The 24,917-nt window shown below is 34.6% G+C and overlaps 1 long non-coding RNA gene across 3 annotated transcripts in view; it reads left to right on the top strand.

Annotated features, from left to right (window-relative positions):
* Positions 1-24,273, top strand: part of LOC102151477 — a 48,048-nt gene extending 23,775 nt beyond the window's left edge. For all 3 annotated transcript variants that reach the window (XR_005368031.1, XR_005368032.1, XR_005368030.1), the window contains 2 exons: positions 7,136-7,239; positions 24,108-24,273. This is a non-coding gene — a long non-coding RNA (uncharacterized LOC102151477). The remainder of the gene's footprint in view (positions 1-7,135; positions 7,240-24,107) is intronic.
* Positions 24,274-24,917: the final 644 nt, after the last annotated feature.

Genomic DNA, 24,917 nt, shown 5'->3' with positions numbered 1-24,917 from the left:
GTAATAAGAGACAGGATTTTTTTCCCATTATCTTTAGGCTCAGATATCATGGGTTTGCTATCCTACGTTAGTCTTACCTGTGAAAATGTCTAGTAAGGAGTTTTCAGATTTTTCATGTGGGCAAAAGCAGTCAATCTCTGTGTTTGGAAGCCATGGGCAGGAACTTTCTGACATTGCCAAGATGTAGAGTCCTCGTGTCTCATTTCCTAAAAGTTTTCTATATTTATTAAAAATCCACATGGTGGATCAGTAGCAAGGGAAATCTTGGTATATCACCTGGCTTTATCTAACTAGTACCAGTACTGAAGGGAGTTACTAATAACCTGATAGAAATCAGGAGGAAAAGGAAGGAAAGCAATATTCATCTTTAAAAATATATGTATATGGTAAAATAATGATTTTGAGATTGAAAACCTGCAAAGCAGGGAAAATATTCAAATCCCCTTCATCCTAATGGAAAAATTCACTGACTGACAGTGAGATGTTGTATCTTGTCAGCAACAGCAGTGACCTTTAGACTTGAGGCTGACATCAATATACCACAACAAGCTATCTCTTAGAAGGCAAACACAGATCTATGTGAATTTCAAGAATCTTCAATGAAAATTGCACAAAGTCATTTACTCTATGATCCTTATATTTTGAAATGCCTAGAAATTGCACTTCAAAATACTTCATCATAACTAGTCTCTAATCTCTGAACACATTTATTTAATTTTTACTTTTTGTTTATGGCAAAAGAGTGATTTCTGAAAGCAATATGAAGAGAATTGCCCTCCTGGAAACTTACTGAATATTTTTTAAAATGCCTGCATTATTGTTTCTATTTAGAGTAACATTCTCCAAAATAAGTGGATGAAAAGGGTAGCAGAATTCCTGCTTGTATGACATTGGTGTCTTTGAAATTCAGTTCCTACTTTTTATTCCTTAAAAATATAAACAAATGTATCAATTGAAATAATAGTTTAATTTTAGAACTCCTATGATATCCTCTTGCCTTGAAGAATTCATTCTCCTTCCCTTCTACCCTCCCTCCCTTTCTTCTCTTTTTTCTAATTTGTTCTGCCAGCTCTTGTTGAGCTGTGCCCAGGCATTGTACTCAGCACTGGGAATACAAAGAGGAGACAGAGTCTATACTCTTGATGATCTGAAATCCGGGTTTAGATAAGTATTGGTAAGTCAAAGACTACAAGGTTTGGAGGTCTGTGACTGTGTTTGTGAGGAAAAGCAACATCTTTTAAAAATGATTGAAAAGAAGTGTTGACATATATACATGTATATTTCAGATTATAGTTAAGCATCTTTGACTACTATTAATTGTTTCCATTTTGAGCACCTGCAATGTGTCATGAACATATTGTACTCATTCTCTCCTCTAAACTTTCAGCCTGGACCCTCTTCTCCAGAATGTACCTTCATTTCCTTCAAAGTGCTTCTCAATTGTGAAAACTTCTTTAAATTCAAGTAGTCTTATTAATTTTTTTTCACCTACAAACAGATCATTTAGAGATGGTTGACATACATTAGCATTAACCTATATTGCATTCTTCACATGTCAGTCTTATGTTCCCCTGACTGGAATGTAGTCATCTGGAGAGATCTGTGGGTTCTTAGAGTACGAGAGAGATACCAGACCCTCTTCAGGGCCACATAGTAGGAGTGTGAGAACGATTTAATTATTGAAGCATGCTCTTTCCTAAATATATCCATTAGGAGATGTTGGGCATAGAATTGTCACATCTAGAAAGAAAAACAGGACACGCAGTTAAATTTGAATTTCAGATAAAGAATTTTTTGTATATAAGCATGTCCCAAATATTGCATGAGACATACTTACACTTAAAGAAATTATTTTCTGTTTATCTGTAATTCAAATTTAGCTGTGCATCCTGCATTTTATCTGGCAATGTTTATTGGAAGGAAACATTTTAAAAAATTGTGTTAGCTGCTTCTGTCAGTAGTCTAGAAGCATACTGCATATATATAATCATAATATTCCAAAAGACAAATACAGAGTCATTTTTATTTATTGGAGGGAGAGACATTTTTCATTTTTAGACATATATATGCTTGTAGGTACCCATGTGCACTCATGTGTATGTATTCACACATACATGTACATGTATGTACATAGGAAGGAGAAGGGCACCTAGCACTACTTTCAGGTTTGACAGGCCAGTCATAGAATGACAATAGGAAAAAAACACTTCATTCACAAAAGCATGCGAAAGTCCCCCCAGATATAGTCAGACGCTAGAAGATGATTCCTGAAAGGTTAAGATCTATTATTGAAGAAAAAAATGTATAAGACTATCCACAAGTTACATTTCATTTGAAAAGATACCTATTTCAAATTTATTTCAGTGTATTTTCTTTCCTTAATTATCATTGGCCTATTTTGCCAATTCAGGACTAAAGATGTGGGCATTTTTTTTATTATTATTGCATTTGGACTTAGTCAAAAGTGTTAGGCTCAGGGAAATGTTTTCTGCCAAGTTCCTCTAGGTCCATGCCAAGTAATTTTCAATTGGTTTATAAGCCCATGTGTATTTTAAATGAAATGAATACATACATTTTAGATTCTTTTACCCTTAACTCACCCAGATGGTTCAGAAGACATCGAATAAACCTTTGATTCATGTTATAAGAAATAGATTGCTTAAAGGTTTTGGAAGTCAAGAAGTAAGGCACCTCATTTGCAAAGAGTAAGTGGACCCAAATGTTGTAACTCCATGCGTATGATGATAGTGAGAGTTGTACTCTCAAGATTTAGTGCTTGGTTAAATGTTCAAACCTAATAATACTATACATTTAATATCTACATGTCTTGGATCATACTAACTTCATTAACCTGATATATATTGCCTACTACTAGCCTCAAGCCCTTACCACCAATACATGAAGAGTATTGAAAATGGTATTATATTCCTGTTTAATACTATTTTCTTATGTGAATTAGCTTCTATAGTACATTGGAAGCCAACAATACAGATGTAACTAGAAAGCAAAAATAACTACTAAATCCTACTGTGCACATCTGAGTTGAGTGTTTTTGCAGACCTTTTCCTATCTAGAATATGATTAACAGTATGTAATACTAAAATATTTTTTACTTCGTTTATTAATTATATTCTAGATATGAAACTTTATAAAAACTCAGATGTGCATAAACTTATTCTTAGCCAAGACAACTGTCTTTTCCTAAGGTTGGACTAAATATTTTGAGAAAGAGGGAGTTTTTATAGTGCTAAAGCTTTGTGGGAGGGGCTACTTACTCTTCTGCATCTGGGGAGATGTCCACTATCTACTGCTTGGTCCTCAGTACATACAGGTGGCTCCTTAGATATTTCTTTTCTTTTTTTAGATATTTCTCTCTTTTTTTTTTTTTAAGATTTATTTATTTTAGAGAGACAGAGTGAGAGAAAGAGAGAGAGAGAGCATGTGAGTAGGTGGAGGGATAGGGGAGGAGGGGAGGAGAGAGAGAGGATTCTCAGGTAGATCTCCCACTAAGCATAGAGCCTGATTTGGGGATTGATCCGGGGATCCTGAGAACACAACCTGAGCAGAAACCAAGAGTCAGACACTCATTCGACTGAGCTACCCAGGCGCCCCTGAGATATTTCTTGTTTCTGTTCCCAGTGCCTCTTTAGTTCTAGTGGAGTTCTAGATTATATCTACCACCCTGCAGGATATGAACATCATAAAACTTTCATGCTACTCTTGGGCCTAGAAATCTTTCATCCCTGCTCTGTAACCTAAGTTCTGTGTCAATAAACCAGAACACTGGCCCTCCTGATGTTTATGTGCTAATTTTCCCCCTCTCACTTTCCTTCTTGTTTCTCCCTAGATTAGGGAAGGCGTGTGTATGCGTGAGCATGTGTGTTTTCCATTCATGATAAACTTTGGCAGAAGGTACAATCTAGCTCTCTCTTTATGTGTCATGAAATGCTTTGTCTATGCCAGCGGATTTCTCTTCTTCTAAAGTCCAAGGTTTTTGTAAATCAAAGCCAGGAAAAGCACAGATCCACTGGCCTAAACATTTGAATTAGTCTGAGGACTGCAGATAGAGAAAAGAAGTGTTATTCTAAGAAGCAAAACATCTCAATAACTTTGACCATCACTTGGTGAAGGAATTTATTTCCATTCTTTAGAAATCTATAAAAACTATGTAGAGGATGCTTTAGCAGTAAAATAGAACTACAACCATCAACTTAAAATCTATAAACCCAAAGTCATAGAAGAAAATATGTGAATCAGTGTTATTCCAAAACTGTAAAAAAAAATTAAACGGCATTACCATAAATAGAGGTACTTTTAAATTAGGCTAAGACCTAAGGGATGCTAGGGTGCGAGAGAGGCTGCCCTGGTGGTGGGTGGGTCAGTGTGGGTCAGTGAGGAGAGCTGGGCTAGTCATGCTCAAATTTACACTCCCTAAAAGGACTTCTAATTTGAGAAGGAAAATAAATTACCCTCATGCCTGTTACATACACCGGAAATAATAAACTGGAGAATAAAATAGAAGTTGCAACACATTCAAGATTAGGAAAAGTAGGAAAGTATCTGTTCAAAATATATTATGTGGATTTAATGGGCTTTACGACTTAGGATCCTTTCCGTTAATAGGGATTTAGGACTGTTTTCAGGTTCTGGTTGCACCCATTGGTGCAAACTCAAGAACCTTCAGAATCCAGGCAGGTGATTTAAATGTAGATAGGGCCAAATTCTAATCCCACTGGATTAATGGGAACCAGAAATGTACTTTTTGTCCTATGAAAAGATTCACCACCCAGGCCAGACAAAACATCTGCAGACAACATGGGTGGCTTTCAGGTCACTGTCAAAGCAACCGTATATCTTGGAAATGACTTGGAAGAATTGGCAAATAAATTATGAAGTAAATAGATTACTTTGTAAATTATAATATCGAGGCATGACATTTTGAGAAGGAAATTCCAAAAGTGTTAATTTCATTATTATTCAGAAAACATTTGTTCTTTGTTTCCCTTCGAGAATTTGCAGCTCTTTCCTTACGAAATAGGATAGTAGCAATAGATTTCTTGTGAAGCAAGAGGAATTAATAATTTTTTAAAAGACTTTATTTGAGAGAGAGAGAGAGAGTACAAGAGCAGGGAGGCGCAGAGGGAGAAGCAGGCCTCCCACTGCAGGGGGCCCCATAAGGGGCTCAATCCCAGGACCCTGAGATCATGACCCGAGCCAAAAGCTGACACTTACCAGACTGAGCCACCCAGGTGCCCACAGGAATCATTAATTTAAAAAATCTGATTCTTACTGTATGAAACTGGTGATGTTGTTAAATTGGGAAGCTGACTTGAATAGGTAGAGAACTGTGTTTAAAAATATTTTAGTAGATGGTAAGATACTGAGCCACTGACCACTGTGGAAATTACTTGGTTTCCTGACAAATTTGGAAATAGGGTTTCCAGTCTCACTCTTCCCACAGTTGTATCATGTTTCCACCACGCCTTGTTATGCCAGTAGAGATGCAGTTGTACTGTATTGTCTTTCTGCCAAATATATTCTCAACTATTTAATTCTACTGGTCTTTTCACATATCTGTGAAGGAGATATATGATTTACCTCATCCTGCATGTATGGGGAAGGTAATATTTGGGAAATGTAGGTTCTTACTAGAAATCAATGAATCAGGCCAGCCTTGATTAAAAAATGGTTTTCTGGCTCCTGTTGGGAAGTTTCCTTAAGTGTTCTAGTCTGAGCTTTGCAAGAAAGCAAGAGCTCTTCATTTAGCTTGATATAATTATTCTTTCACCCATAGACTAAATGGATCTGTAGTTTACATGCTCTTTTACTTACAGTTTATGGTTTTAATTACAGCTTTCATCCACTTCCTTTGACTTTTAACCACCTGTCATTCCTTTGCAAGATTGTTTCTTTCCCATTGGTCATTGATGGCAATGTCGCTGATATTTAACTTCAGGCTTGTGCTTTTGTTCTATTTATGCTAATAATAAATCCTACACTTCTAACATGATACTTAGGGTAGAATTCAGTGGAGTTAATTATATTCCCTTGCATAATGTAATTCTGAACTCCCTGCGATGAAAATAGCATTAGAATTTTCTATAATTTTATGTTTGCTCTCTCATTACTTCTGAGATTTAAACAGATTTAGTTTAGGTGACCTGAAGTTCAAGGTTTTCCTAAGTGAACTGAATGAATTATCTCTGCTTTCCACTTAGCAATGATGTTTATAAACTGACAATGAAATGGGATGACAGTCTCCTAAGGGTAGGGAACCAGGCAAGATGCTTGTCAGCACCATTACACATTCAATGGTTTGTTTTGTATTTTTTCACTGGCTCTTTGTTCATGAAAGTCAAATCACAAAATAATCCTAAAGGATCTTAAGGTCAACCAAGATTGTATTAACTGTTCTCACATTTCAAGTTTTTGATGAGAAAACATAAAAAGAAGGAAATACAATTATTTCTTAAGCAAAAGTAGCCTTTTTAAAATGTGCTACCTGTGCATTCATGTGGAATTGTAAATATTGATTTTTGCAAACAGAGATGGAATTTTCTTCTAGGATTCTCTATGGTACCATGGTGTAACAAAACAAAGACACCAGAACCAGTTATAGATTTGCACAGTGGATATTCCCCAGACAAACTATCTAAACTCTCTTAGCTTCATGTGAGAAATGGGGACATTAATATCTATCTTACAAGTGTTGATATGAAGATCAAATGTAATAATGTGCATTAAAATTAGTGGTTGTTCTTCAATAAAATTAGTGGTTGTTCTTCCTAAGTTTTGCATTTATATAAGTTTTGCATTTATTTATATTTATATATAAAGTTTTACATTTATATATTGGTTATATATATTTAGTTATTTAGACTAATTTATCCAAAAGTTACAAAGCACCAGATTATTCAAGACGGGAAGTACTTTTAAAGAGTCTAAATTATCTCACATTATTCTCACTCCTGGCACACTAGACTGAAGATAGAGTGAGATTCTGATAACAACAGACCCCCCTCTCTGAGTCTCTGAAACCTGTTCCACTTAAGTCCTTCCATTCAGGTTCAGGTAGGTCAGCAGAGTTTTGCATGGCCTCTCCAAAGGTCACAATTTACATTTTCTTCTATCACAGCCATGTCTTGTCTGCCATTTCTGGGTGACCTTTCATCACCACTGTGATATCCTCTGTCACTCCTGAGGGTGATGTCCAGACTCTCAAACAATCTGACCATTCAGGTAAATTTCTCTTGTTTTAATGTTGTAGAGGGTGCTTTTATATAGATAGATTCTGAGCCGATATAGAGCACATTCTTGCCATAAATCCTACCCCACAGAATTATGTTGCTGTCCATTAGTAAGCCACAAAACAGAACTGGATTTTTCTCTTATTTTCTTAAACTGACATATGGTGATAGAGTTCTTTCATTTCACCTATTTTTATTACAGCTCTTTTTCTCTGCTGGAATCCAGGGATAGGCCAAAAAAACAATCTGACATGCATCATTACTCAAATAAACATTCCCCTTTGTGCCAGCCCTCATAGTCTGTCCATACTTGTGAACCCCAACTGTATTTGTCCTCTGGCTAACTTCCTTCTTTATGGATTAATAATGTCTTGAAAATAAGCTGCCATTAGTCTCCAATCAAAATGCAGTCAATGATCTCATGAATAAAAGAATGTTGAGGGCCTCTTTCATGATCCCCTCCCCCAAACACATTTTCAAATTTGGATGAATTCTCCAAGGTATGGAGTTCTCTTTATGCTGCTGTGGCTACTTACGATATGTACAGATAGCAGTCTTTGTCATATAATTGTGGTCAAAGTTTATAAAAAGAGCCAGAGCCCAGTTTAGGTTTGTGTTGTTGATTAAAGTGATAAGTATACATTATGAGAGACCTACTATTAGTTCCAGTCAGGTTTTTGCAATTCTTTTTCTTGATGTTAGTTTTATGTTATACTCATTTGGTCTTGAATTACAAGTGAATCACATTTCCCAGACTACTGGATTCTTATTCAAAATATTTATCAGCTATCATCAGAAGAGATGGCAGATTAAGCTAATTTTAAATGTACCCTTTTACGTAGGCTGAAAGTATTTTCTACCTTCTGAGGCTCTAAGTGGGGAGGTTTTATATTTGGGTGTTCATACTACACCCTTGTAAGGATAGCTGTGGAATTTTAACAGTTGGGTCAGACCTACCTGCAGTCTAAAGGATTTTGTATGGACCCATCATTTGTTACAGAACCAAGTGGTTTCTGGGGAAGTGAAAGCATTTTCTTCCTAAATAGAATGGAATTGCTAATCTATTCAGGGAAATCTCTTTGCATTAAAGCAGTTATGTTACTTCCTAATCATCCATGAATTACTGAAAACATCTTTGAAAGATTTGAAATGTGGGGTTCTTTACTATCATCTGGTGCACTAATGTTGAAATTAAAGATGAGCTTAGATAAGAGATCTTATTTTCTTTTTAAATAAATGTGCCTTTTCCATTAGATTATTGTCTCTATGGTTGTCCCACTGAGCTGTAAATTATTCCCATTATTTTATCATGTGCTTCATTTCTGTCGTCCTGGTAACAAAGCATAATTGCCTTTTTAATATTTATGTATTTTATTCAAATGATTCTTTTTAACTAAAGGAAAAATGAACTCTAACAGTTGAAGGGCATGCCAATTCTAATCTCTATAAAACTTCCTTTTTTCTTTTTTTTTCCTTTTGCCTTTTTCTTGTACTAGTTCTATAATATGAGCTTCAGTGCAGACATTAACATAATTCTTAAATATTTGTATAACATTTTTATGTTCAACAGTTAAACTATCCATATTTATTTACTACATGTAAATGTGATAATCGAATGTTTCCAATTATATTAAATGTCATGGCTAGTAAGTTGACCATTCTCATTAAGGCATATAAATTATGATGAAGAAAGCTAATTCTGACCCCTTATTATTATCTATTATGCTGCTGCAGTGCTCAAATAATGATCACATTTTTTATAATGGAGAGCTCATTTAAGATTTGCTATTTTGAAGAGGTTTGTCAGTCATTTAACCTGGGGAAAAAAAAACAGTTTGTACAAATTTAAAACCAATAACATTAAAATATCACTTTTTTTCAATAACATTTTATTTCAATATCTAAATATAATTTGGGGAATTATATGTAAATATAGTGGGAATATTATAGTAAGTGGTGATATGGCACATTTTCATCTCATTCTACTGCCGTCATAATTAAAAAAAAAACTGCAAGAAATCTTGTACTTAAATTAGAGATAAACAGATTGTGAAAACAGATTTTAGTTTTCAAGAAGAAGAAGAAACTATTACATGAGCTAGAGACATAAAAAAACTTTCTAAAATGTTATAAGACAGCATAATCCTGTTGATTACAAACTTGGTACATATCTATCATTTTATAAATGATTTTTAAGTTGAAGAGTATTTCTTTAAAATACTTGCAAACTCTAAAGCTACTAGAAAGAAAAAAATAGAATTTAAAAAAATCCTGCTAAGCAAAAAATTAAATTATTTTATAATTACAGGTTCTTCTATGTTTGGAAATGGTCACTTTTAATGGCTTACACATCAATTATGGAGGGAACAGTGATAGAGTTATTCCTGTCTTTGATTTTAACTTATTACATTGTGCAGAAACCTGTAAACATCCAATGTGTCACAAAATTTATGTAATAAAATTTAAGTCTGGCAGTTATTTTTAAGGTGATTTTTGCAAGGTTAAATTACTATTTCTTTAAGTTATGTATTCAATCTTTTAATCTAATCTTAGGTTATTTTTAAGTGACTAGACTTTTTAATAGCTTTAAACTAATATGAATTACAAATTCTGAATCAACGCACAAGTTAAGCAGTGTCACTTTAAACCTACAACTGAAAATTTTTTTCTCTAATATACTATTTTTTAGAGGAGTTTTAAGTTCATAAAAAAACTGAGAGAAAGGTATAGAGATTTCCCATATACTTCCACCCCACACACTGATAGTTTCCCTCATTATCAACATCCCCCACCAAAGTAGTACAATTCTTACAGTTGATGAAGATACATTGGCATATTCTTATCACCCAGAATCCACAGTTTACACTATGGTTTGCTCTTGGTGTTGTGCATTCTATGGGCTTGGACATATATATCATGACATGTAGCCACCATTACAGTATCATACAGAGTAATTTTCAAAATCCTTTGTGCTCTCCCTATCCATCCTATCTTCTTAATGTCTGGCAACCACTAATCTTTTCACTGTCTCCATGGTTTTACCTTTTCTAGAATATCACATAGTATGAAGTCTTTTCAGATTGCCTTCTTTCATGTAGTAATATGCATTTGAGTCTCATCCATGTCTTTTCAAGGATTGATAACTCATTTCTTTTTAGTGCTGAAAAATATTCTATTCTCTGGATGTAGCAGTTTATTATCCATTCACTGCTGAAGGACATCTTGGTTTCTTCCAAGTTTTGGCAATCATTAATAAAGTTGCCACAAATATTTGTTTGTAGGCTTTACACTTTGATATAAATATTCAACTTTTCTGAGAAAACACCAAGGAGTACAATTTCTGGATTGTATTGTAAGAACACATGTAATTTTATTAGAAATCACCAAACTGTCTTCTAAAGGGGCTATATTACTTTGTATTCTAACCAGCAATGGATAAGGGCTCATATTGCTCCAGATCTTCACCAGCTTCTGGTGTTGTCAGCGTCCCAGATTTTGGCCATTCTAATAATTATATAGTGTATTTCATTGCTTTAATTTGCATTTCACCAAGGACATATGATTAGCAGCATCTTTATAAATGCTTATTTGCTATGTCTGTATTTTCCTCAGTGAGGTGTCTGTTAAGGTCTTTGCTGATTTTTGAAATTGGATTGTGATTTTATTATTGAGTTTTAAGAGGCTTTTTTGGTATATTTTGAATAACTTCTTTATCAAACATATGTTTTGCAAATATTTTCTTTCAGTCTGTAACTGGCCATTTTATTCTCTTGACATTGTCTTTGGCAGAACAGAGATTTTCAATTTTAATGAAGTCTAGCTTATCAATTCTTTCTTTCATGGAAGCTGTAGTTTGAAAAATGCCTGGGGTATAGGAGAGAGATTTGTTTACCAATCTCAGAGCCTACATTGCATGGGGCATGGATCTTAAAGAGACTTCTCCAAGAACAAAAGAGCTGGCAAATGCCATTTTCCTCCCCCACACCCAGTCTAGATACATGGACACCTGTAAGAACCAGTGCAGTGCAAACACTATCCATTTAGCTTACTAACAGTGCACCCCATCCCGGTAGTCTTGTGTAAACCTGCTCCCTCCAGCCTGGAAGTGGCAAGAGTTTTCCAGGGGAGTTGAAGCTCCCCTCCTAAAGAAGACCTGTGCAAACCTTGCTAACATCACATGTATTGCCACCTGCAACCTGGCCTCAGCAGGAAGACATCCAAAGAGGTGCCACAGGCATGGCATTGTATAAGCCACCCTGACAAAGGACAGCACCACTCCAAAGTGACTGCTGCCCCAGGGAGAGGAGGAAGATAACCATATACATCAGTCTAACTGCAGCCCCAGAAGTGGGCTAAAGGAAGACATTTGGTTTGACTGTAGGCCACAACCACCAATTAAACTTCCCCGGGGGGCAAAACAGGGAGAGCACCATGCTATTTGGGGCAATTGCAGTTCTGATAGATACCTAGTATGACCTAACTCAAATCCAAGGTGGCGCCAGACTGGCGCACTAACAACACAGAGACAAAACAATGCCTGAAACGGGCAAAGAGGACCATTGAAGATGACTGGACTGAAGGCAAATGCAACTCAGCCATAACAGTAGTGTGCAAGCAAAAACCATATGAGATATCTCTGAAGCACCAGGTTCTGATAAATAGGGCACTATATTACCTCTTCTTCATAAGGGCAACATTTACAAGAACAGGAGGTATAGCCAACATTCCTAACACATAAAAACAGACATAGAGACTTGGACAAAATGAGGAGACAGAGGAATACGCCCCAAATGAAGACCAGGACAGAATCAGAGCAAGAGAGCTATATGAAACAGAGATAAGTAATATGCCTATCAGATAATATAAATTAATGGTCATATAGATACTCCCTGAACTTGAGAAAAGAGTGGAGGGTTACAGGGAGACCCTCAACAAACAGATAAAAAACATAACAGACACAAAAAATTCAATAGCTGAAATTTAAAATATGCTAGAGGGAATAAATAGTAGACTAAAGGAAGCAAAAGAACAGGTCAGTGACTTGGGGACCAAGTAGTTGAAAGCAGTCAAACTAAACAGGAGAGAGAAAAAAGACTATTAAAGAATGAAAATAAATTCAGGGAACTCAGTGACACCATCAAGCATAACAACAGGGATTGCATTTGCATTATAAGAATTGCAGGAGTAAAGAAGCAAAGGAGTAGAACATTTATTGGAAGATATAATAGCTGAAAAATTCCTTAATCTGGAGTAGGAAACAGAAATCTAGATCCAGGAGTTATAGAGAGCCCCCAACAAATTCATCCTAAGGATATCCACACCAAGACACACAGTAATTAAAATGGCAGAACACAATGATAAGATAATTTTAAAAGCAGCAAGAGAAAATAAAAGAGTTATAAACAAGGGAAAATCTATAAGACTATCAGCTGATTTTTCAACAGTAACTTTGCTGGCCAGAAAAAAGTGGCATCATATATTCAAAATGCTGAAAGAAAAAAACCTGCAACCAAGAATATTCTATTCAGTAAGGCTGTCATTCAGAAGAGGAAAGATAAGGAATTTCCCAGATAAACAAAAACTAAAGGAGCTATGACCACTCAACCAGTCATACAAGAAATGTTTAGGGGATTCTTTCAATGAGAAGGAAAGTTTATAAGCAGGGGTGAGAAAAGTAGAAAGCACAAAAGCAGGAAAATTAAATATATCTATAAAAATCAGTCAAAGGATTCACAAAATAAAAAGATGTAAAGTATGACACTCTTCAGCTAAAACGGGGGGAGGGGAGTAGAAAGTTAAGTGTTTTTAGAATGGATTTAAACCTAAGTGATCATCAACTTAACATAGACAACTACATGCATAAGATGTTACATATGAACCTAATGGTATCCATAAATCAAAACCCAGTAAGAGATACACAAAAAAAGGAAGGAATCCAGTTATTTCACAAAATAAAACAGCAAACCATGTCAGAAGAGAGCAAGAGAACAAATAAGAACTACAAACATAACCATAAAACAAGTGACAAAATGGGAGCAAATACATATCTAATAACAATTACTTGGAATGCAAATAGACTAAATGTTCTAATCAAAAGGCTTGGCTGATTCTCTTTCTCTCTCTCTCTAAAATAAATAATTGTTTTTTTTTTTGTTTGTTTGTTTGTTTTAATGGGGCATCAATTGGTTAAGTGTCTGACTTGGTTTTAGCTCAGGTAGTGATCTCATGGGTCATGTTCTGCACTCAGCAGGGAGTCTGTGTCAACTCTCTCCCTCTCCCCCCTACCTCTCTCCCTCAAATAAATAAATTTTAAAAATAAAATTTAAAAAATATGGCTTACAAAACGGGGAGAAAAGCAAGACACATCTATATGTTGTCTATAGGAGACTTATTTCAGAACTAAAGAAACATGCAAAGTGAAAGGATGGAAAAAACATTTATCATGCAAAAAGAAGTGAAAAATAAAGCTAGAGTAGTAACATTTAAAACAAATAGATTTTATTTTATTTTTTTTTTATTTTATTTTTTTTTTAGATAGACTCTTTTTTTTTTAATTTTTATTTATTTATGATAGTCACAGAGAGAGAAAGAGAGAGGGGCAGAGACACAGGCAGAGGGAGAAGCAGGCTCCATGCACCGGGAGCCCGACGTGGGATTCGATCCCGGGTCTCCAGGATCGCACCCTGGGCCAAAGGCAGGCGCCCAACCGCTGTGCCACCCGGGGATCCCTAAAACAAATAGATTTTAAAACAAACTTGTGATTACAAGAGACAAACAAGGACACCAAATAATCACAAAGGAAATAATCCAACAAAAAGATATAACAATTGTAAATATTTATGTATTCAAAATGGGAGCACCCAAATACATAGAGTACCTATCAACAAACATAAAGGAAGTAATCAATAGTAATACAATAATAAAAGGAGACTGTAATACACCACTTACATTAATGGTAAATCATCCAAACAGAAAATCAAGGAAATAATGTTACTGAATGGTAAATTGAACCTAGTATACTAACATACATTCAGAACATTCTATCCTAAAACAGAAGAATACACATTCTTTTGAAGTGTACATAGAAGATTCTTCAGAAATAGATCACATGTTAGGCCACAAAATAAGGCTTAACAAACTAAAAAATATCAAAGTCATACTATACTTCTTTTCTGACTACAACACCATGAAGTTAGAAGTCAACCACCAGAAAAAATCTGTAAACACAAAAACATGAAAGTTAAATAACATGCTCCTAAAAAAATGAATGTCAACCAAGAAATCAAAGGGAAAATCAAAAAATAAATGGAGACAAATGTAAATGATAACACAATGGTCCAAAATCTTTAGAATGTAGCAAAGAAAATTTAGAGCAATACAGGCCTACCTCAGGAAGCAAGAAAAATCTCAAATAAAGAACCTAATCTTATACCTAAAGGAGTGAGAAAAAGAACAGAACTCAAACCCAGAAAAAGAAAGGAAATAAAGATTAGAGCAGAAAGAAATAAAATGGAAACAAATAAAAAACCAGTACAACAGACCAGGAACTTGTTATTTGAAAAGATTCACAAATTTATAAACTATTAGCTGAACTCATCAAGGGAAAAAAAAAAAAGAGTACTCAAATAAAATCAGAAATGAAAGAGGAGAAATAACAAGTAATGATTCAGAAATACAATGGATTATAAGAGAATATTAAGAAAAATTCTTGCCAACAAATTAGACAATGTATGTATCTAGATATTTCTAGATACATAAAACCTTTCAAAATGAAATCAGAAAGAAATAGAAAATTTGAACAGATTACCTGCAATGAAATTGAATCAGTAATCAAAAAATTCTCCAAAACAAAAGTCTAGGATGAGATGGCTTTACAGGCAAATATTATCAAACACTTTAAGAGTTAATACCTATCCTTTTCAAACTATTCAAGAAGGAGAAGAAGAAAGAAGAAGAAGAAGAAGAAGAAGAAGAAGAAGAAGAAGAAGAAGAAGAAGAAGAAGGAGAAGGAGGAGGAGGAGGAGGAGGAGGAGGAGGAGAATGAAAACTTCCAAATTTATTCCACCAGGCCAGCATTACCCTGATACTAAAACCAGATAAAGATACTACAAAGAGAGAGAGAGAGAGAGAGAGAGAGAGAGAATATAAGCCAATATGTCTGATGAGCATAGATTAAAAAAATAAAAAATCCTCAACAAAATAACAGCAGATTGAACCAATAATACATTAAAAATCATTCAACATGATCAAGTGGGATTTATCCCCAGGATGCGAGGGTGGTCTGACATTTGGAAATCAATCAGTGTGGTACATCACATCAACAAGAGAAAGCATAAGAACTATATAATTACTTCAGTAGAGTTTGCAGAAAAGCATTTGACAAAGCACAACCATCTATTCATGACAAAAATCCTTAACAAAGTAGGTTTAGAGGGAATATATACATCAGCGTCATAAAGGCCATATAAGAAAAACCCACAGCTAACATACTCAATGGTGAAAAACTGAAAGCTTTTCCCCTAAGGTTGGAAACAAGACAGCGGATGTCACCACTTTTATTCGACATAGTACAGGAACTCCTAGACACAGCAATGAGACAAGAAAAAGAAATAAAAGACATGAAAAGTGATAAGTGAGGAGTAAGATTTTCACTATTTGCAGATGACATATTATATATCAAAAACCCCCCAAAAATTCCACCAAAAACCAGTTAGATCTCATAAATGAATTTAGTAGTCACCGGATACAAAATCAATGTGCAGAAATTTGTTGTAATTATTATACCAAAATGAAGCAGCAGAAAGAGAAATTAAGGAAACAATCTCATTTACAATTATACCAAATATAATAAAATGCCTAAAAAAAACTTAACCAAGGAGGTGGGAGACCTGTGCTCTGAAATTTATAAAACATCAAGGAAAGAAATTGAAGATGATATCAAGTGGAAAGATATTCCACGCTCATGGATTGGGAGAACAAAATATTGTTCAAATATCCATATTACCCAAAAAAAATCAACACATTTAATGCTATAACTATCAAAATACCAACAGTGCTTTTCACAGAACTGGAACAAATAATCCTAAAATTTATATGGAACCATGAAAGACCCAGAATAGCCAGAGCTATCTTGAAAAAGAACAAAACAGGAGGTATAAGAATCCCAAATTCCAAGACATACTACAAAGCTATAGTGATCAAAACAGTATACCACTGGTACATAGATCAATAGAACAAAATAAAAAGTCCAGAAAAAAACCCATACCCTTATGGTCAATTAATCTAACAAAGGAGGCGAGAATATGAAATGGGAAAATACAGTCTCTTCAACTAATGGTGTTAGGAAAACTGGAAAGTACATACAAAAGAATGATTCTGGACTAATTTCTTACACCATACTCCAGAACAAACTCAAGATGGATTAAAGACCCAAACGTGAGATCTGAAACCATAAAAAAATCCCAAAAGAGAGCACAGGCAATAATTTTCTGTTATTAGCAATTGCAACATTTTTCTAGATATGTATCCTAGGAAATCAAAAGCAAAAATAAACTATTGGGATTGCATAAAAGTAGAAAACTTCTGTATAGCAAAGGAAATAATCAATAAAACAAAAGGACAACCTACTGAGTGGGAGAAGATATCTGCAAATGATATATCTGATTAGGCGTTACTATCCAAAATATATAAACATCTTATACAACTCAATGCCAAATAAAACCCCAATCAATCTGATTTAAAAATGGGCAGGAGACATGAGCAGACTTTTCTCCAAAGAAAATATACAGATGGCCAACAGACACATGAAACAATGCTCAACATCACTAGTCATCAGAGAAATGCAAGGCAAAATCATAGTCAAAATCACAATGAGATATCATCCTTCACCTGTCAGAGTGACTAAAATCAAAACGCAAGAAACCACAAGTGCTGACAAGGATGTGGAGGAAAAGGAATCTTCATGCCCTGTTGGTGGGAATGCAAACTTGTGCAGCCACTGTGGAACATTGTATGGAGGTTCTTCAAATAATTAAAAATGGAATTGCCATATGATCCAGTAATTCCACTACTGGATAGGTACTCAAAGAATACAAAAACACTAATTTGAAAAGATACATGCACGCCTATGTTCACTGTACCAAAATATGGAAGCAGCTCAAGAATCCAGCAACAGAAGAATTGATAAAGAAGGTGGTGTGTGTGTGTGTGTGTGTGTGTGTGTGTGTGTAATGGAATATTACTCCGTTTAAAAAAGGATGAAATCTCGCCATTTGTAACAACATGGATTGACCTAGAGGGTATAATGCTAAGTGATAAGTCAGTCACAGAAAGACAAATACCATATGATCTCACTCACATGTGGAATTTAAGAAACAAAACAATCAAAGAAAAAGAGAGAGAAACAAAAAAAACAGATTCTTAAATATAGAGAACTGATGGTTACCAGAGGGGAAGTGTGTGTGGGGAGATGAGTGAAATAGTTCAAGAGGATTAAGAGTATATTTGTCATAATTGAGCACTGAATCATAATGTGTAGAAATGTTGCGTTGCTATATTGTATACTTGAAACTAATATAACACTGTATATTAACAATACTGAATTTTTTTTTAAAACAAATATATATTTTTAAAAAAATCATCACCAAACCCAAGGTCATCTAGATTTTCTCCTATATTGTATTATTCTGTATTACCTTCTATAAGTTTTATAATTTTTTTATAATTTTTGTTTTATTTATCCATTTCAAGTTAATTTCTGTGAAAGATGTAAGATCTGTGTGTAGGCATGTTTTTTTACATGTGAATGTCTAGTTCTAGCACCATTTGTTAAAGAGCTTATCTTTTCTCCATTGTATTGCCTTGGTTCCTCTGTAGATTACAATTCTTTAGAATAATTTCCTGATATAGTCATGTGGCAGAGGTAAATGCTATATATTCAGCAAACCCCAACATGGGAGAGACCATGTATTTGAGTTCTATTCAAAGGAATGTGAGCACAAATTGTGTCTGCTGCTTATAATTTCACAATCTTTTATTCCCTCTCTTTGCCAGGTCATGCATTTTAGCAGCAAAACCCCTAGACAGATAGAATCTGGATCCCTGGTGAACACTGGGCTTTCAAGGACACCTGCCTGACCTGCCTTAGAATATAAGAATGAAACTTATATTTCTATTGTGTTAAATCACCGAAATCATCAAACGTGGCAAATACTATTACTTATCCTTAATACTATGGAGCAGTGTAATACAGTAATAATTTTTTAAGAATCTCCAAAAGCCAGAGATTATTTTAGAAAACAGTTGTTTCATTGAATTAAAAATATATTAGGGCAGCCCCAGTGGCCCAGCGGTTTAGCGCCACCTTCAGCCTGGGGTGTGACCTGGAGATCCAGGATCGAGTCTCACGTCGGGCTCCCTGATGGAGCCTGCTTCTCCCTCTACCTGTGCTTCTGCCTTTTTCTCTATCTCTCTGTCTGTCATGAATAAATAAATAAAATATTTAAAAATATATATGTATTAAAAATTCTAGCATTAAAATTATAATTTTTCTTATACAAAATTAAATAGTGCTATATTTAATAGCATTAAGTATCTATAAAACCTACATGCCAGTGAAAATATCTAACACTGATTACTTCTAGATTTTTAACAATAATCCACTTTATTTTTGACATATAACCTTCAGCACTATCATTAAGACAGCTTCTTACAGACTCTTATCCCCTGTAAAAACCATTGTCGTGGCAATCAAAGAAAGAATAAAATAGCTCTTTTGCATGGTTTAAACATCTTTCACTCGAATTACTTAAACTTTTATATTAAATTCATGTAGTTATAGTACAAATAATAGTGGAAATATGTGTACAGATAATTAAATATAGAGAATATATTTTTCAGGTTAAGTGCATCTTTATTGATTTTCTGCCTCATTGAACTATCAATTTACTGGAAGAGTGGTGTTGAAGTATCTAATCACAGTAGTGGATTTGTCTATTTCTCTTCACAATGCTATTAGTGTTTGCCATCACATATTTTGACACTCTGTTTTGATGTAAACATGTTTAAGATTGTTAGATTGTCTTGGAGAATTGATTTCTTTATCATTATATAATATTATTTTTTATGGCTGTTTTTCTTATTCTCAAGTCTCCTTTTTCTAAAATTAATATACCTATGCAAGGTTTCTTTGGATAAATGTTAGGATCATATATACTTTACTATCTCTTTACTTTTTTTTTAACACCCATAGGAGAGAAAGAGAGTGAGTGAACACAGGGGGAGGGACGGAGGAAGAGAAAGAATCCCAAGTAGGCTCCACACTCAGCTCAAAGCCAACATGGAGCTCATCTCACAACCCTGAGATCATGACCTGAGCTGAAATCAAGAGTAAGACACTTAATCAACTGAGCCACCCACGGGCCCCTCTATCCCTTGATTTTTAATCTATCTCAGTCCTTATATTTAAAATGACTTTCTAGAGGATCCCTGGGTGGCTCAGCGGTTTGGCACCTGCCTTTGGCCCAGGGCGCGATTCCTGGAGTCCCGGGATCGAGTCCCACGTCAGGCTCCCGGCATGGAGCCTGCTTCTCCCTCCTCCTGTATCTCTGCCTCTCTCTCTCTCTCTCTCTGTATCTCTCTCTCATAAATAAATAAATAAATGTTTAAAAATAAATAAATAAAATGACTTTCTTGTAGACAAAATAGTTGGCTCTTATTTTGTTATCCATTCTGACAAGTGATAATTAAATCAGTATATTTAGACCATTCATATTTTAAGTAATTATTTTTATAGTTAGATTAATATCTATGTTTTTATAAGGTTCTATTTGTTGTATTTATTCTGTTTCCCTTCTTTCTTTGCTTCCTTTAAGTTGGTCATTTCATATATTTCACTTATCTCTTCTCTGAGCAAATCAGTTATACTTTGAAACATTTTTAGTGATTGTCCTAGAGTTTCTAATTATTTTTTTTAGCTAATCTAAGTCAGTGTTGAAATAACACTATACCATTTTACATGTAGGTTGCATTTATGATACATCTCTAATTCTTCCATCTTGTCCCTTGGGATATTGCTATTAATTGTATCAAGTGTCCAGATATTATGGTCAGTAAATACATAAAGACATTGTTACCTTTAGACATTAAAGATCATTAAAGAATAAGAAAAGTAAAAGATTGTATTTTGCCTTTATGTATTCCTTCTCCGATGCTCCTCCTCACATAAATCCTGGTTGCTGATCTTTATCATTTTCTTTCTCCTTGAATAGTGTATTTTAACATTTCTTGTAGGCATGAATCATGTTGATAGGTTCCCTCAGTTTTTGTCTGAGAAAGTATTCTGGTTTGCTTTTGAAGCATAATTTCACTGACTACAGAATTCTAGGTTGATGGGTTTTTTTTCTTTCAGTTCTTTAAATATTTCACTTCACCCTCATCTTGTCTCTCAGTGCCTGATATAATTCTTATTCTTGTTCCTCTCTAGGTATGGGGGTGTCCCCTCCAGGCTTCTTTCAAGAGTTTCTCTTGGATTTTCTGCATTTTGACTAATATATTCCTAGTTGTCATATTTTTTTGTTTGTTAAGTATTTAACCTATTTGGTATTCTCCAAGCCTCCTGGATCTGTGCTGTGCTGTCTACTGTTAACTTGGAAAATTATCGCCATTTTAATTTCAAGTATTTATTGTTTAATTCTCTTTTTGTCACATTATTACTACAATTATATTTATGATATACCTCTTGATATTAAGGTTTTATGCATGTTTCTTTCTGGTTTATTATTTTTTTCTATGTATTTCCTTTTGGGAATTTTATATTGACATATTTTCAGGTTCACTAATTATTTCTTCAACCATGGCTAGTCTACTGATGAACTCTTCATCTTTGTTCTAGTGTTTTTGATTGAGCATTTCTTTTTTGATACTTTCTTAGAGTTTACATCATTTTGCTTACATTAACCACTGTTCTTGCATGTTATCTACCTTTTTTCATGACAGCCCTTAACATATTAATCATAGTTAATTTCCCTATCTGTTAAATCCAATATTAGTATCAGATGTGAGTCTGGTTTGACATTGTCCCTTTCTCTTCAATGTTTCCTCTTGCCTTTTGGCATGTTTTGCAAATTTTATTGAAAGACATCATATTGGGTGATAGGTTTCATGTTAATCTTGTTATGAATTCAGCTGTGTCTAATAATTTCTGTCATTGTAGATTCTAGAGGCTTTAATCCCTCCACTGTCCCTGTTTTTTGACACTCTGCTGACTCCTCCTTAAATAGACTTTCTGTCTTGCCACTCTTTCTGTTTTAAATCATTTTTATTATACTAGAGAACTACTGGTATGATGGTAGATCTGAGGGAGGGTAAGTTTTCTATAATCTTATTGATTTATTCTGTCTGTTAGTGGTCTTGGGTCCCCAGTCTATGAACTTCAAAGTGTTTCTCCAGTGGCTTAGCTTTTTATGCCTTAGGTGACAAAAAAAGGGTAGAGGGTGCTGGACTGGAAAGAATGACCTCCTTCAAGTTGAGATAAGGCTCTAGTAGGTCTTTGCAAAGTAGACTTTTATAGAAAATATTCTGGGCATAGTTCAAAATGATTACTCTCCCTCTTCACCTGCTAGATTTAGAACTTTATTTTGTGAACCTGGTGGGCTTCCTGCAGGTGATACACATGAAATTGTAAACTCCAGTAAGACTATGGCTGCAGGAGTTTCTTAGTCCCATGGTAATCCACATTCAGGTTATAGTAATTCATCAAAAGTGTCATCTAATACTGCTATCTGTTCATGGCTCCAGCAGCGTTTGATGCAGAAAGGCAGATCTTGACTGTGACTATGTATTCATCTATCTCTTGAGATTTCTAGACGACAGTTTTCCTTAAGACCTCAAATGCTTAGAAATAGTTGATTTCCAGTTTATTCTGTCTTCTCTGGTTGTAAGGACAAGCTCGATGATTTCCAGGTTCTTTACATGTTTACACTTATATCCTACTATATGTTAGAGCTAAAAGTGAAATTCCTAGAATATATTTCTAAAATATAATTTCCCAGTTTTTTCAAGCATAAGGCATTGTCCTTCCAACAAATGAATATACTTTCTTTCCCCCTTTTTCCTCCTCCCTCCTTGCCTGCTTGCTTCCTTTCCTCTCATCTCTCTCTTTCTACACCAAACTCCACATTCTGCAGTTTTTAGACTGAGGATATACTTTATTGTAAAAGACTTAAATTCAGCCAATTTTTTACTTCTTTGGCCCAGTACTTATAATTACTTGGCAACATTTTTAAAAACATGAGATTTCATACAAAAGTAAAGATTTGCTCTTTCTCTTCAAAATTGAAAGTGCTGGCAATGATGAGTTCAAAATTATACACAGAAACTATAATTTAAAGTCAATTGCAGATGTTTCATTTAGACTAGGTATGTTCTATTGTATCTATCACATTGAATAGAAACACTTATTTTATTTATGTTAACTTCTCCCAGCCATACATTTTGTTTTGCTACTGAAATGCAGTTGTGATCCAAACTCCTTGGAATTAAATCAGATCTCACGGGTTAATAGCACAGCTCCTGATGAGACAACTCTCACATCAGACACCAATCATGGGCTCTGGATTCACCTGTACTCTTACTATCAGGTTACAAATGAGCAGTTTCCCCACTAACCTCTCAGGTTGAAAATTTAGCTAGAATGTACTATTCATAGAACTCAGGTAAGTGCTATACTTATGGTTGTGATATTATTATAAAGGAGGAAAATAACAGCCAGCTAAAAGAGACCCAAAGAGAAAGCTCTGGGAGCAAACAAGAAGCTTCCATATCCTCAGAACATGTTAATTTTCACATCAGGATATATCACCAAGAAATTCATCTGACCTTTGGTGACCAGCTTGAACTGATATTTTATTATGTAGGCATGATTTAGTAAATCTCTGTGGTTGAACTCCATCTCTAGCATTTCTCCACTCCCAAGAGGGCAGGCTGATCTCACATGGCTCAAAGCTCCAATCCACTAATCACTTCTGCTGTGTTCTGTCCCCATCATGAGTCATTTCATTAACATAAACTGTTTTGGAGCCAACCATTAGTCACCTAATTAGCATTAATTCAGGTATGACCCTAGGGTCCTGCCATGTATAACAAAGACACCCCTACCACTCAGGAAATTCCAAGGGTTTAGAGGGTTTTTTCCCCAGGAACCAGGGACAAAGAGAAGCCAATTTTCATACCATACTACAGGCATACATACTTAGAGGCCAAGTTCTGAAGACATAAAACTATAAGCAAAAAATGCAGTCATTGAGAAAAGATAGAGGTTGGTCTGTCAATAAAGAAAACTAGAGGCTACATTACAAGTACTGATAATTATTAGATGCTAAATAATCATTTAAGTTGAGTTGTAAATTCAGCAATTTCATTAAATTTTGTACTCAAGTAAATAACTTAATTCAGAGTACTAAAAATCATAATAGCTAACATTTACAGATTTTTCCAGTGTGCAAACTACTATACATTTTAAATATTTTATCTCAAAAATCTCAGAACAGTTCTGCAAGATGAGCATTGTTTTTCCAGTTTTACAGATAATGCATTTTTCTCCATTCGATAAAATAATATTCAAAGACAAATGCAAATAAGTGGCAGAACAATGATTGAATCCACCTATAAGACAGTTTTAAATATTGAAATATATTTTGCAAATATAAGTTAAATGAATATGCTTACCTAACTACTCTAAAGTTGTAGAATTAATTTTGACTGAATCTCATTTTTTAAAAAATTGTTCCATTACTGAATACAAAGTAATACGAATAATAATTTTACCTAAATATTTTTTCTTTAATTCATTTGCTTTTGTAGTGGAAGAAAGAAATGGATAATTTCCTCTATGCCCTACCAAATTCTCTTAACTGAAGATGACATTTAAGCCTGAGTCCTAAGCTATTTTGGAGCGTTACTCATTTTCCCTGGGTAGCTTCCATGTATACCCGAACTATATGTGTTAATAAACTACTGGTTTTTTGTTGTTGTTGTTGTTGTTGTTCTGTTTTGTTTTTTTTATTCCTAAAGACAAAAGAAAGGTGTGAGGGAGGGAAGCTAATTATGAGAAGGCAACCAGGAAAAGCATAGCAAAAAAGGGTAAGTTTTATTATGAAGACTAAACCACTGCCTTCTCCACTGGTAAGATTATTTTGTGATATCTGTTTCTGGTAATAATAGAGATATATTCTTACAAATATTTTCTTTATAAATGTAAATTTCCTTTACAAAAGGGTAATTTCTGCTGAGTTTTCAGAGCTTCTATATTACTTGATGTTTCTCAAAATAATCACCTCAAAATAATTCTTATTCCTAGGAGACAGATTTTAGGGTGGCCTGTTCTTCTGCCCTTTATTTTGTACTTTAATTTTAATTGTTTATAATCTACATAGAAGCAAACCTAGACTAATTACATTGTAATATATAGTTGAATAATATTGATCAGGAAGCAGAAGGCAAGTTAAGTATAAAGCACAAGCTGACACCACTCTCCCTGCCCCACAATCCCCCACCCCCCAGGTGGGATCTTTGTGACATTCCTCAGACACTCCTACCTGAGCTAAAGCTAAGGGAAGGAAAAAGAAATGGTTAACTGATAGAGATTCCTGTCCCATAGTGATGTGGGAAACA

Source organism: Canis lupus, chromosome 12 (assembly GCF_011100685.1).
Source record: "Canis lupus familiaris isolate Mischka breed German Shepherd chromosome 12, alternate assembly UU_Cfam_GSD_1.0, whole genome shotgun sequence".
NCBI classification, from domain to species: Eukaryota; Metazoa; Chordata; class Mammalia; order Carnivora; family Canidae; genus Canis; species Canis lupus.
Note: the sequence above shows the minus strand (reverse complement) of the source record. Positions and strands in the feature narration are given on the sequence as shown.